Source organism: Sapajus apella, unplaced genomic scaffold, assembly GCF_009761245.1.
Source record: "Sapajus apella isolate SASKATOON/1434 unplaced genomic scaffold, GSC_monkey_1.0 scaffold104, whole genome shotgun sequence".
Taxonomy (NCBI): Eukaryota; Metazoa; Chordata; class Mammalia; order Primates; family Cebidae; genus Sapajus; species Sapajus apella.
In genome coordinates this window covers 1,200,375-1,214,337 of record NW_022437044.1, presented here as the reverse complement: position 1 = coordinate 1,214,337, position 13,963 = coordinate 1,200,375, and the positions used below count along the sequence as shown (strand labels likewise).

At 34.9% G+C, this 13,963-nt stretch overlaps 1 protein-coding gene across 4 annotated transcripts in view; it reads right to left on the bottom strand.

The window, feature by feature from the left end:
- DACH2 (dachshund family transcription factor 2) overlaps positions 1-13,963 on the bottom strand; it is a 660,631-nt gene that overhangs the window by 327,092 nt on the left and 319,576 nt on the right. The window lies entirely within an intron of this gene.

Below are 13,963 nucleotides of genomic sequence, written 5' to 3'. Positions count from 1 at the left end.
TGCTTCTGAGAGCTGAGACAGTGACTCACAGAATTAAGATCATATAAAATGTGAAGTGATTAAGTCTCTTCCCAGCATGCTAGAGGTGAATGGTAAACAGCTGAGAGATGTCGATTAGAAGCTGATGTTTTTAAGCATTTCCACAGCTGCTGGGAGCCCGTGAGGAAGAAAGGATTACCACCCTCAGTAGGTTTTTTTTTCCTAGGTATTTTTTAAACCCAGCTGTATAACCAGCAGTGTTCGGTCTTGGAGTAGCTATACTAACAAACCTGCCACCTTTGCAATCTAGGATGTCTTTTCTCTCAGATTGATTGGTGTTTTTAACAAATGAGTTGATGCTAAACTTATAACACTAACCTAACCCACTGCATTTGTACATTCTTCACCCATGAGCAGTTCAGAAATTCTAATTGCAAATGCTAATTCATAAAATAATGAAATAAAAAGTCAGTATCTGTTGCCTCCATCTTGTACCCTAATAGAGTTAGGGTACAAAAATATCATTTTAAAGCTGTCACTACATGACAGACTTGTAAGTCATAGAACATTAGGATCAAGTTATTCTCAAGTCACCCAATATATTTGAAATATTACTTTCTAACGTTGCCTAAGATATTGCTGTTGCCTTTTAGTAGAAATGCATTTCACAAAGCTGAATGATATGAGTTTTGACAAAATATTGCAAAATACTATATTAAATAACTTTAACAGCAAAAATATATGAGGTTCAAATAGAGAACATACCCCAAAATGACTTTTAGTTTACAAAGAAATTTAAGTTGAACCTCACTCTATCAACTGTGCAGTAGCAAAATGCTCCATCAATGTAAGACAAACTCTGCTTTTAAATAAAAAACAACTTCTAGCAACCTTACATGGAGGTATCATTACCTAGTTCATTTTTCATACACTGCGCTAGTGTTATTTTCTTCCGTTGCACATCAATATTATATATCAATACAGCACAAAAGATTCTGTTTTTCTCATTTAATGTTTCTATTTTATAAATGGACTCTCCTCTCCTTTCTACTTGATTCTGGGCCATAATTTATTTTCTTTAATTCAGTGTTTTTACCGTTTACCTTTTTATGGCTTTCTGACTCTTTTAAGGAATGCTGAAAACAGAAATATCCTAGTTACTTTGAATGTCCTTAAGGATCCCAATATCACTGAAAAATGTTCATCAGAGTATATCCAGGCATCAGAGAAAAGCACATTGTTTTATTGAATAAACTTCACCAAATCTATACTGTCTAAATGTTTTATTGTGTCCTTCCATTTGTCAGAACTCAAGCCTACTAACTTTATTTAAACACACCTGATTACTCTTTGTATTTTTCCACTGTAAACATTTCAGTGCTATCTCCATTCTCATGAACACTTTCAGACAGGCTGCCTCCAGGACTAAGCAGCCTGATGCTCGCTCTACTTCCATGTGATGAGCCATATGACTGCCAGCAGTTAAAAGTACACTTTGAAAGCTACAAGGTTTAACTAGCCTGTTCCAAATTTTTTGGTCAGTTCTCACTATCTGAAGCAACTCTTTTTCAATAGACTGACCCACGCTTGGGAAGCATTAGAGGCCTCTTAGTCTAGAGGTTTTACCTTAAATGTGAAGATTTGAAAAAAATTGGTTTCACAGCTTATTTCACAAATGGCTTTGTACTGTCTATTTCCATATGTTATGAACTCCAGGAGAGCCATATTCTCCATCCTAACATTCATCTCAGTTCATAATTTTATGTTGGTGGTATGAATAATTCTGATATATTGTGAGAATCTAGAACAGGTTTTGCCTTTGAGGAGCTTGTGGTCTAGTTATTTGTAGTCTGTAAAATAAAATAGGCCTTTTTTAAAAGTTCCCACCCAAATGGCTCTGCCAATATATCACTCATGTACACTGTAAAGGTAAATTGTTAAGGCACAAGGCAAACAACCCCATAAAATTGTCAAACTTACTATATAGCTCAGCTAATTTAATTAATAATAATTAATTTGATAGCTCAGCTAATCTCCCCAACTAGAATATAAGCTACATCAAGGCAGCATACATGACTGGTTTTGTTTGTTACTGTATCCTAAGCAATTCTCATGGATTCCAACAGACAGTAAGGTCCAGTAAAACGTTAATTGTCAATTAATTAATATACATAGGAAATATTCTTTCACTGTTGATACAGTTTCCAAATATTCCTTCAATAACTCAACTCACCTGTTGTGTGAGCTGTTCTTTGACCACAAGAACAGAGAGCCAGTTTCATTATTTAATCATAACATAATTATTTTTTTAAATCTTGAACTCCACAATAACTATAGGAGCTTCATAATACGATCTACTCAAATCTGACTATGTATAAGGGTAAAGAAGGCTATGGATAGATGCCACTGTCTTATTCTCTTAAAAGCCCTACAGGCTTCAAGATCTGCTTAAGGACTAAAGGCCCCTGCAGTCACACATATGCAGTAACAATGTCACTTATTCAGTCATCTAGTAAACAAACATGCACTAGGTACCCATTTAGCATGTGTGTGGTATAATGCTAGGTATCAGCGACACAGGGGGTAAAATGTAACCTCAACAAGGGCAAGGGTTTTGGTTTGATCTTTTTCATTGATATAGTGCGAGAACCTAGAACAGGTTTTGCCTTTGAGGGGCTTGTGGTCTAGTTATAAAGATGTGTGTTTGCCCTGTTATTTAAAATTTCTGATTGATCCTTTAATGAGTATGGTTGTATGATACCTGCTTCTAAAATTGTTTACATTTATCAGTGATCAAAAATCACATTCAGATTTCTTTGTTTTTAATTTTGGAACAAAGACTTGGGTCCCTAGAGTAAATTAATTGAAACAAAGTTTGTGAACGTGCTTTATAGTCAATATATCTACATAAAAATTTAAGACAGATTTATTCTGACTCTTAGACCTACTAATTCTCTGTAAGACATTCCTGGATTTCATTTTAAGGAACACAAACCTGACAACATGGTGAAAGATTGTGGAGAGCTCTGTAAAAATTTGGGAAGAATCTTTCTTGATAGATGCTCTGGCCATACTTCTTATCTTTAAGAGGTTTATTAGCATCAGGCAGATATTCACATATTAATCAAGGCAAATAACATGTGGTGGTTTAACTAGGTAACTTATTTGGATGGCAATTTAATCAGCATAGGTTGAAAGGTCCATCATTGTAGCATCCTGTTTCTACGAAGATGTTGATTGCGTTACTGATCTCAGTAATGCTTTATTTTACAGGGCACGAATAACCATGTAATTACTCTTTAATTAAATGATAATTGCTTCTTGGCGATTATTTGTTTTCAGTTTAATTACAAGGTTATTTGTAGTCTGTAAAATAAAACAGGCCTTTTTTTAAAAGTTCCTACCCAAATGGCTCTGCCAATATATCACTCATGTACACTGTAAAGGTAAGTTGTTATGGTACAAGGCAAATTACCCCTTAAAATAGCCAATCTTATTAAATAGCTCAGCTAAATCATGGAGAGATTCAGCTTTATAGAATTCACATTAAGTGTAATATTTATAGATTATTTAAAGGGAAGTTACACCAAATAATCAAAATTTCTGTGGGCCCAGGTCATCCTTTAACATAACTTATCCTCATATGATTTCCCCTTCATTCTGTAAACTTCTTTAGAAGAAATGAAATACGTGCCCAGCTTCCTGAGATTGAAGAATAAAACAACTTAAAATACCTAACAGTACTCTATTTCTGCAGTTGAAGCAGCTTGCCATCAGAGCATGGCCTTTAAGTTTATAAACTTTGTAGAGTTGCCAATTCCCTAAGGGAGACTTTCAGTAGGCCTTCTAATGTCAATAAGATAGGATATATTCTATATCTATTCCAAGTTCTGCAATAGACAAAGCAGCTCATACGTTGTTCATTAAGATGATTAAATTTGCCTGTTGAATTTATTTTTATTTTATATCATCAGCTATTTATGATTCAAGGTATAAGCAACTAAGATGAGTGATTTTGTTGCTCCAAAGGAAAAAAAATCTAGTTAATTAATTAATAATGTCATAAGCCTTCAAGATATTTAATATAAACCACATGAGCAGTCCTTGATTTAATAAGGAATCATAGGTTATGCCATCCCTTCAATGAAAGCTTGTCTTCCTACTTCTTAAAGAAATACTTATAACATCCAGAGACAGTCTGTGAAAATTGCTGAGAATATAGTAGTAGTTAAGGGTGGTATTAACAGCAACTTGTAAAAACCACTGCAATTGCATTCTTGACGTGAAAGCCATTACCAATGACCTGGGATTTACTTTTCAGAGTTATTACTGATATTTAAAATCCCTTGAGATGGTCCCTGAATGTGTCATTGTTCAGCACACGTTAGAAGCCAGAAAACCAAAAATGGCATTGGCTTTGAAGGTGTTGTTTACCTGCCTAGGAGAATGCTGCTCTGAGTTTCAATGTGCATGTTATATTAAATAATAGTATCTTTATTTTGCCAGAACAGTAAGATTTCCAACTGCTGTGTGGATTAATAATAATCTCTTAGGTCTGACATTTATTGCAACATTTCAAGGATGCCAATGGTAGCTAAACTCTACCTGACCTTCCAGTGTTTATGAAGAGAAACAAACTCTGACCTCACAGCAACCTGAATCCATCTTTTCTGTGCTGGCAAACCGATCACTTGCCTAACTATTGCCCTGGATTGTATTTCCAACTAGATCAAAGGCAGCAGCAACCAATTCAGCAACCAGGAAAAAGTCATCCATGCAAAATGGGCAATTAACATTAATCATATATTAAATTGTTCAAGCTGATAACTGCAACCTGATCACTATGGTAACTCTCATGAAATGGTGCTTATGTTAAACTGGGCATCAATCAGCTCTTGGTTCATGGGAATTTAAAGCATGGCTCATCATGTCTTTAGGAGTGATCAATAAAGAGAATTAAAAACACACCAGAGGGAAGATTATTTACATTTTATAGCATTTTCTACCCTTTTCACATCTTATATGTATATCCCAAACTTAAGCGTAGCTATACTAAGAGCATCAACACCAGCATTTCATTAGTATCAGGGAAGTAAAGGAAACTAACATAAGATTGCTGAGGGGGATGAAGGAAAACCTACACTTGTCAGTGGGTCATGCATTAAAATGTTAAGGCTCAAGTAGAACAACCCATATTTACGCATTAATCTTGTAATTATAATAAATTGAATTATTTATAGCTATGTGTTTAAATGGTGGTGCTTCATTCCTTCGATAATACCAAATTTCTGTGTTTCTTTTTCCTTCAATAACAAAAGAAATCTGATGGCATAGACAATTTATGGGTTGACTACCCACTTGATAGTATAACTGTGAAGCTATTTTATACTTCATTTACTTGACTCTGTTCCCTATTTAAATAAAATGTGCTCTAAATCTGGTGTTAGCACCTTTAAACAAGTTTACTTTTTGTCATAAATTTACTGAATTCTAAGAGAGGCCTTCGTGTAACTAACAATGATTTTGTAACATAAATACTAGTGTATGACTTGAATTATTAGCAACCTTTCCTCTTTCTGCTTGTGTAATTTCTCTTAACATCAGTAGAATCAATGCACCTTAGTAAATCTATTTTGTTTTTTTTTTTTTGAGACAGAGTGTCACTCTGTCACCCAAGCTGGAGTGCAGTGGTGCAATCTCAGCCCACTGCAACCTCTACCTCCCGGGTTCAAGCGATTCTCGTGCCTCAGCCTCCCAAGAAGCTGGGACTATAGGTGCACCCCACTACACTTGGCTAATTTTTTTGTATTTTTAGTAGAGAAAGGGTTTTTTCATGTTGGCCAGGCTGGTCTCAAACTCCCGGACTCAAGTGATCTGCCTACCTTGGCCTCCCAAAGTGCTGGGATTACAGGCGAGAGTCACTTCGCCTGGCCCCACCTTAATAAATCTTAGAGTGAATCAAATTAAATAAACATTTCCTCTTCTAATGTGCATAATATCACCGTCAGACACAATGTTTGTAAAACAAAGTTATTGCTGAGTTTATAAAGTATCACTGTGGAAAACTTCTGATGAATGGATAAGAAGTTAACATTCACGTTTGGCCACATTCCACTGGCATCTTACATTCTACATATTCTTTCCTCAAATCCCTCTTTCCACTCTTCTCCTGTTCTGTCAGCAATATAGGAATGCTCTTAATTGCCAAAACTATAAACTTCTCCCTTTGATCTCTCCTTTCATTTAGAGTATGCAATATTTTTTTCCATCATAATATGTGCTGCAATATGTCACCTTTCTCCATTTTTTACTTCTGACACTCTAATTCAAGCATTCACCCCTTCATGTCCTAGTTATTTGTAACAGCTTGCTTCACTGTGTTCCAATTCATTCTCAATAAACATCTATGAATTTTGATGAAATACGCCTTTCATTATGTTAGATTTTACTCCGGAACCTTCAATATTTCTTCTGACTGCATACAAAATAAAGTCTAAATGCCTTAGTCTGGTAACCTACCCCAATATATCTTTCTTGCCTTTCCTCCAATTACTACTTAAATGAGTCCTCCACTCCAGCTAAACTAGTGAATTTACTACATGCTAACCATAGTATTTGACCACAGAAGAAGAAACATCTCAAGGTATTAGGTTTCCTGGGGCCATGTTTTGTTAAGCTCCACTGCCTTGGGAAGGCTTCTGTGTAATTTTCTGTAACCACCACTTTTTTTTTTTTTTTGAAAGGTCACTGACTTTTCCTTTGTGTCATCAAACAGACTTTCTTTAATGGTTATTGCAAAGGACATGTTAATACCAGCTAAAAGGAGACTATTGCAGCTAGCCAAAATAATGTTTTCCATGCCTGATAAATGAAGTCTCATCAGTAATCATCAGTCTGTAATATTGTTAGGCTATAATCCCATGATAACCTCAACATTTAGCGTTTCAACTTTGAATGGCAATCAGAAAATGCAGCAGCATGGTGTTAATATTACAATTTAGGATGTCTTAGGAACTTGAGCAAGTCCATCAAAATGTTGATCATTATTAACCTGCCTGCATTGGTCTCTATGGATAGTAATTCAGCCTGGAAACACACATTCAATCAATAAACACAGAAGCTAGTTTCCTTGCTGATTTAAAATCCTTTTAAATGTTTGCTCTTCATGGATAAACATTAGCAAGTAATCTTAAAATAAAAGTCCTTCGAACAATCATACATATTCAAGGGAGTGTAGTGGAAAGCACTTAAAGTTTAACCTGAGTTCTAATCTCAGTTGCAGTAGGCAGAATTCCAAAATTGTCTCCATGACAAGATTTCCAGCCCTGCTTAATAGAATTGTGAATATCATGAGCTATCATGCCCAAGATTATGTTACATTACACAACAAAAGAAAATCTGCCAATGTGATTAAAATATTGAATCAGTTGACTCGGAGTTAATAAAAAATGAGATTGTCCAGGTAAGCCAATCTAATCAGATGAGTCCTTTAAAAGTGGAGAGGAGAGCCAGGTGTGGTGGTTCAGGTCTGTAATCCCAGCATTTGGGGAGGCTGAGGCAGGAGGATCACTTGAGGGCAGGAGTTTGAGACCAGCCTGGGCAACATAGCATGACAGCCATCTCTACAAAAAATTAAAACATTAGCTGAGCATGGTGGCACACAATTGTAGTCCTTGCTACTCAGGAGGCTGAGGCAGAGGATCACTTGAGCCTAGGAGTTTGAGATTGCGGTGACCTATGATTGTGCCACTGCACTCCAGCCTGGGTGAGAGAGCAAAATACTGTCTCAAAAATAAATAAATTAATTAATTAAATAAAGTGGAGAGAAAAACAAGAACGTACCACTACTGGTTTGAACATGGAGGGGGCCACAACAAGGAATGCAAATGGCTTCAGCAAGCCAAACTCAGCCCTGCACTGACAGCCAGTAAGGAAACAGGATCATAAGCCCTATAACTGTAATTAATTAAATTCTGCCAAAAATTCCAATGAGCTTTTGAGCCAGTTATTCCCCACAGAGCTTCCAATATGAGCCCAGCCTGGCTACCAAGTTGATTTCAGCCTTGACTCTAGAAAAAAACCCAGTCAAGCCCATCCAGACTTCTAATACAAAAAACTGCAAGATAATAAATGAGTGTTATTTTAAGTTGCTGTTGGTCACAATTGGTTGTACAGCAACAGAAATCTAATATATTAGTTTTGCCATATTGAGCTGCGTAACCTCAGGCAAATCACATCACTACTCTAGAAGTCTTTTATCACTTTAGGATTAGAGAGGTAAACTTAACAATCTATGAATTTCATCATTAGAATCATGTTATATTTCAGGTCAAATGCAGATAATTCATTAGCTCCAAAGTATACTTAGTCTTTTTCACTTTCTCATCTGTCTGTTTTAATTTCTATTTTAAATTATATTAAGCTTCAGGATTGGACCTATGGAAAATTGAAAAATAAAAAAAAACACAGTTTGTACATAAAGCCATAGCATTTTCTCCATCTGATACATGCGTGTGATTAGTCAATATATCTGAACACCTGTCTGAAGGTTAAGAGTGCTAAACAACTTAAAAGGAAGGGAATCCTGATGTGTGCTCCAACATAGATGAACTTTTTGGACATCATGCTAAGTGAAATAGTGAAGTCACACTAAGGCAAATATAATGTGATTTCACTTACATAAAGTATCTAAAGTAGTCAAATTCATGGAAACAAAAAGTAAGAATGTGGTTGCCAGGGGTTAGAAAGAGGGAAAGATGGGGAGTTGTTGCTCAATGGATATAGAATTTTAGTTTTGTGAGATGAAAAAGTTCTAGAGGTCTGCTGCACAACAATGTGAATATAGCTAACACTACTGAGCTGTACATTTAAAAATACTTAAGAAGATACATTTTATGTTATGTGTATTTTACCACAGTTTTTTAAAGTTATATACAATTATAAGACAGTATTGTTGCTATGTTTGCAGTTATTAATAGATTTACATTTTCTACTGAAATCATTTTGAATGCCAAAGAAAAAGAAATCCAGACATCATACATCATGTAGTTTACATATTGAAAAAGTTTTCTCACTTGAATACTAGAACTACCAACTCTCCCAACTACCTCCTACATCTGTAACACACACTTAATTTACACCTTGAGGTGTCCTTACTTCTAAGGCAGGATTAAAAAGTTCAAGTTTGCATTTTAATTTCACAACTGTAATTTTTCTAAATATAACTTCAATATGTTTTCATGTTTACATGCAGACTTATTTCTCATTATTTTCCCTTCCCCATTCCTTACTTTGCAGGAAAACGTTTGTAAGGCATTTCTCCCCCCAAAATCTTTGCCCTACACGTATTTCCTTTTTCAAACTAATAAAGACAATTTTCATTAAGGACAGAATAGATCATAGCAGTTGAGTGGGAAATAGAAAACTAAATTATAATTTTCTTCGTTGTTCATTATGGCATTATTATGGATAAATTGCTACATTATTATGGATAAATGTGCATGAAGACCTTTAAAGTTGCCACAGCAGTGGACATGCTCATAAGCAAGTAGATGTTATAAGAAGAAAATGTTCCAGAGTTTTATGTTGTACAACAACGTGAATATTGTTAATGCAAATGAAGCACACACTTAAAAATAGTTAAGATGCTACATTTTATGTTTTGTGTATTTTATGGAAATTTTAAAATAAATAAATAAATAAAAGAGGTGTGGGTTTTTTTCCCCTCCCTCATTTTGAATTTGAAGTCAGGTAAATTTGGGTAGATTCAAATATCACAAGTAAATCTTAAGACAACTCACTCCAGGAAATTGGATACAGATTAAACTACACAAAAAGTCATTTTTCTTTCTAAATTATGGTTTTTGGGGGTAGCACAATACAACAAACAAGCAATGAACAGTGGACTCAAAAACCATGTCATTGATTCAGTTTGTGGCCCTGAGAACCCCAGCCTCTCTATGCTCCAGTTTCGTCTGCTGTTTCGTACCAAAATTATTTGGCTCAAAGAATTATGAGGAATTGGCAGCTCCTCTCTCTCAAATCCTTCATAATATAATAATGCACAAAAAGAAAAAGGAAACAATCAACCTGTGAACATCTTTGAGCAAAATTTTCCAGATGATAAATGAATTATCATCTGATATAGTAGTGGTAGCACTATACAATTACTTTGATAATGTTTTTATAGAGATGTCTCTGAAGTTTTATTTTCCCCTTTTTTACCTTTTTCTAGTCAACAGCAGTATCACTTTCAGTTACTCAATTTGCTAAAATCTCCTTTTCTCTCACTATTTTAAGTAAATAAACCTACCACAGGGTTCAACAGCTGACAAAGATTATTTTCCTATTTCCTTCTAACTTCCGATGACTCAATATAAATAAACCCTTTCTATAAAAGAGAACCTTTTCCTAAAAGTAGGTTATTTCCCCCATGCCTATATCTTTTGTTTAACCATAGAAAAAATAAAACAATATCATTTGCTTATTTAAGATTCTGCTTTTTAACATTCCTTTATGAGTGCTTTTGACTCACCATGGAATATTTTGTAATTTTCTGAAACTAAATGAAATTAACAGTGGCCATGACCACTGTGGATCTCCATTTCATCTGAGAGTCTCTTTGATACTACTGATAATTTGAACCTATAGTTCCTACCTAGCAACAAGGCAATGTTGCAAAAAGGGCAATGTATACGAAGTAATTAAAAGCTGACTTCTGATACAAAAATATGCATGAAATAAAATTTCACCAGTTTATACATAAGTTAACTTTATATTCAAATCCTGTTCAGATGTACAGGCCTGTAAGGATAGGATGGGTATGTTCCTGATAGCTAAACAAAACCACAGTTTAGTGATCAGTTCAGTTCAGGGTTAGAAAAATGCCCTAACATAGCTCAAATTGTAAAACCAGAGTTTTACTGTCAGGAAATGTGTTCACTGTGTTGAACACACACTTGCGTTCACTGCTTAATGCCTAAAACCACAAAATTTATCCTCAAATATAGGTAAGGAAAAAGGATAAAGACATAATAAAAACCTCTTTGAAATTTCCATGAGGGAATTGTATTTATAAATGAGAAATGAAATCATGTATGTATGGTGTACTTTATCTTTTATCTTGTATCATGACTTGAGTCCATTGCTCTTATATTAGTATTACTATAATTATTGTTTTAGAAAATAATTTCTGTGACAGAATCCTCTAGTGTATGTTAGGGGTGTCCAATCTTTTGGCATCCCTAAGCCACTTGGAAGAATTATCTCGGGCTACACATAAAATACATTAACACTAACGATAGCTGATAAACTTAAAAAAAAATCTCATAATGTTTTAAGAAAGTTTACAAATTTGTGTCGTATCACATTCAAAGCTATCCTGGCCGCATGCAGCCTGTGGGCCATGGGTCGGACAAGCTTGGTGTATGTATTTGTTGCCTTTGGACTTTCTCCTTCTGGGAGTTATCTATTTTCTGCTTTAAGGAAATACTATTTTTTTGGCAGAACAGGCTAGAGGATCACAAATATGCTATTAGATAACATTCCCTGAAGGCAAGAGGAAATAAAAATACACCTTCATATCCTGAAATGAAAAGTAGTTAGCAGTGAAGACCTTTTCTAAGGCATGCAATGAACATGTTCCTATTACATAATTGCTAAATAGAATTTAAAAGCCTGTCTTCCGTAGGGGGAAAAAAACTGTTGATTGTTTCTATTTTTGTAGAATAAATAGTATTTCTCAAGGTAGAAACCGCTGAAGATTTAAAGTTCTAAAATATTTTTGGCAATTGAAGTCCGTCAATGGCATGGACTAAGCAATGAAACCTCCACCTCATGAAAGAGCTTGTGATGCCCTCCACCCTAACACCCTTTCCAGCTTCAGGCATTTCCTGCATGTGGACAGCACTGTCATCGTTTTAGACATTTTGTCAACTTAAATTATTTAATGTCAGCACCATGGTAAAGTGAGCAGTTTGTCCTACTATGCCTGTTGTAAAACATTAAATTAAACTACATATAGCTACTTGTCCAGACTCATTAAGTTTATTGTTAGGAGGCACTGTATTTTACTGTGTAAGTATTCCTTGATTGTGTCTAACAAAGTTCTTGGCAGGCAGGCAGGCAGGCAGGAAGGAAGGAAGGAAGGAAGGAAGGAAGGAAGGAAGGAAAGAAAGAAGGAAGGAAGGAAGGAAGAATTATTCAAAAATGTTTACCAGGATATTTTGTACTGTGCTATTGTTAAGCACTTTTGTGAGTTTTTGCTAGCGTTTTGGAGGTAGAAATAAGAGCCAAATACACTGATTTTTTTCATCAACCCAGCTCTAACTGGTTTAAAATATCAAAATTAACAGGTGGCAGGGTTACCACTTAGTACAACAGGAGATAAGCACACTGAATATTTTTACAATCTAAATTTAGAAGGGGAGATTTTTTGAAAAACGACAGGACATAAAAACTAAAATGTGCTTTCTTTTAGTTTTTTGTTTAGATGAAAGGATTGGTTTTGCTTCAAATGCATTTGGTCAGAAAAACCATACACAAGTTCCATTTAAAAAGTGGGGAGGCAAGGTCAGTTGTTCAGCAGGATCAGCAAGGTAACACAGTTTCTATTTAATTTTCAATTCTTTAATTCTCTTAATTTTCACAGGAAAACTAATCATTTCAAATAAGCTTCAAAGTAACTGAGGAAAAGGAAGGGGTTTTGCATTTTCCTAAACCCTTGCTGAGAGGCTATTGCAATCCTTTAACTTTCCGTCTTCCAGAAAGTTAGTGTCTGTGTTTGATTTAAACTATCCATTTATCCTTCAGATATAACATATTATGAGATATTTTTCAATTAGTATTAGCCACTAAAGAGTATAAACTTTTTGACAGCTTCCTTTAAATTTCTGCAGTTACATGAGCATTTCATAAAATCCTTCTTCAAAACTGCACACATTATAATTTGCACCTTAAATACAGCAGGATTTCACCTTGGGCCTCCTGCCAAGCATAATCATTTTAAATCTTTTTATCCTTTTGTAAAAGGATAATTATGAATATAAAAGTGGCAGCAAAGGAAAGGTGTTAAGCAAGCGTTTAGAATAATCTCCATTTGAATACAAGAAGGCTGATGAAGAAGAGAGGTGGGGGAGAGAAATCAATTTATTTTGGTGAGAGGCAACATGTCAGGTGCAAAGCATGACACATTAAACTGACGGTGTCACAGATCTGTCTTATAGTCCCAAGCATAATCAGCCTTCCTTTGTGGTAGAAGGACAGGAAAGCTCACGAACATGCACCATTGGTATTTATTGGTAAAAAAAAAAAAAAAAAGTCAGCAATGAAATAAGCATGCAAAAGATGACTTATTGCTGGTACTTTCCTTGAGTTGAAGCTATCTAACAACTTATCAACTATATTTTCCCTAAGGATAAATAACATGGTCATTAAATTTGTCTTTTGTTATAACCTGAATGTGTATAGTCTAATCTTAGAGTCGCTTCCTCCACATTCCAGGTGCTTCCCTTTTGCTAATTAAACATTAATACTGTGCAATTGTTGGTGCTCTAAAATTGGTGATTAATCACCTTCAAGAGTACCACAGAAAATCTAAGTAATTTGTGTTCCAGATAAATTGCAATGAATACAAAATCTTTGTCCTCTGAAACATTACACTTGAAGTTTATCGTTTATTTTGTAAGATTCTGCTTTAAATGACTTTTTTTTTTACAGTTTTATTTCTTAAAGGAGTGAGTAGGAGTGTGGGAGACAGATTGAAGATGTTCCTTAGGGAAGTATGTCATATTATTTAGATCCTAAAGTCAAAGGCAAAGGTATGAAGATTTTTCTCAAATCTTGCCATGTATGTATTTTTAGGAAACTCCTTCTCTTCTGTTTTATTCTTTTCCCCTGAAATGCGCTGATTAAGGTTGGGATTTACATCCTCCTATGAACAAGATGTTATGATTCAAATGCCTTTAATATGTGGAGAAATAGTGAA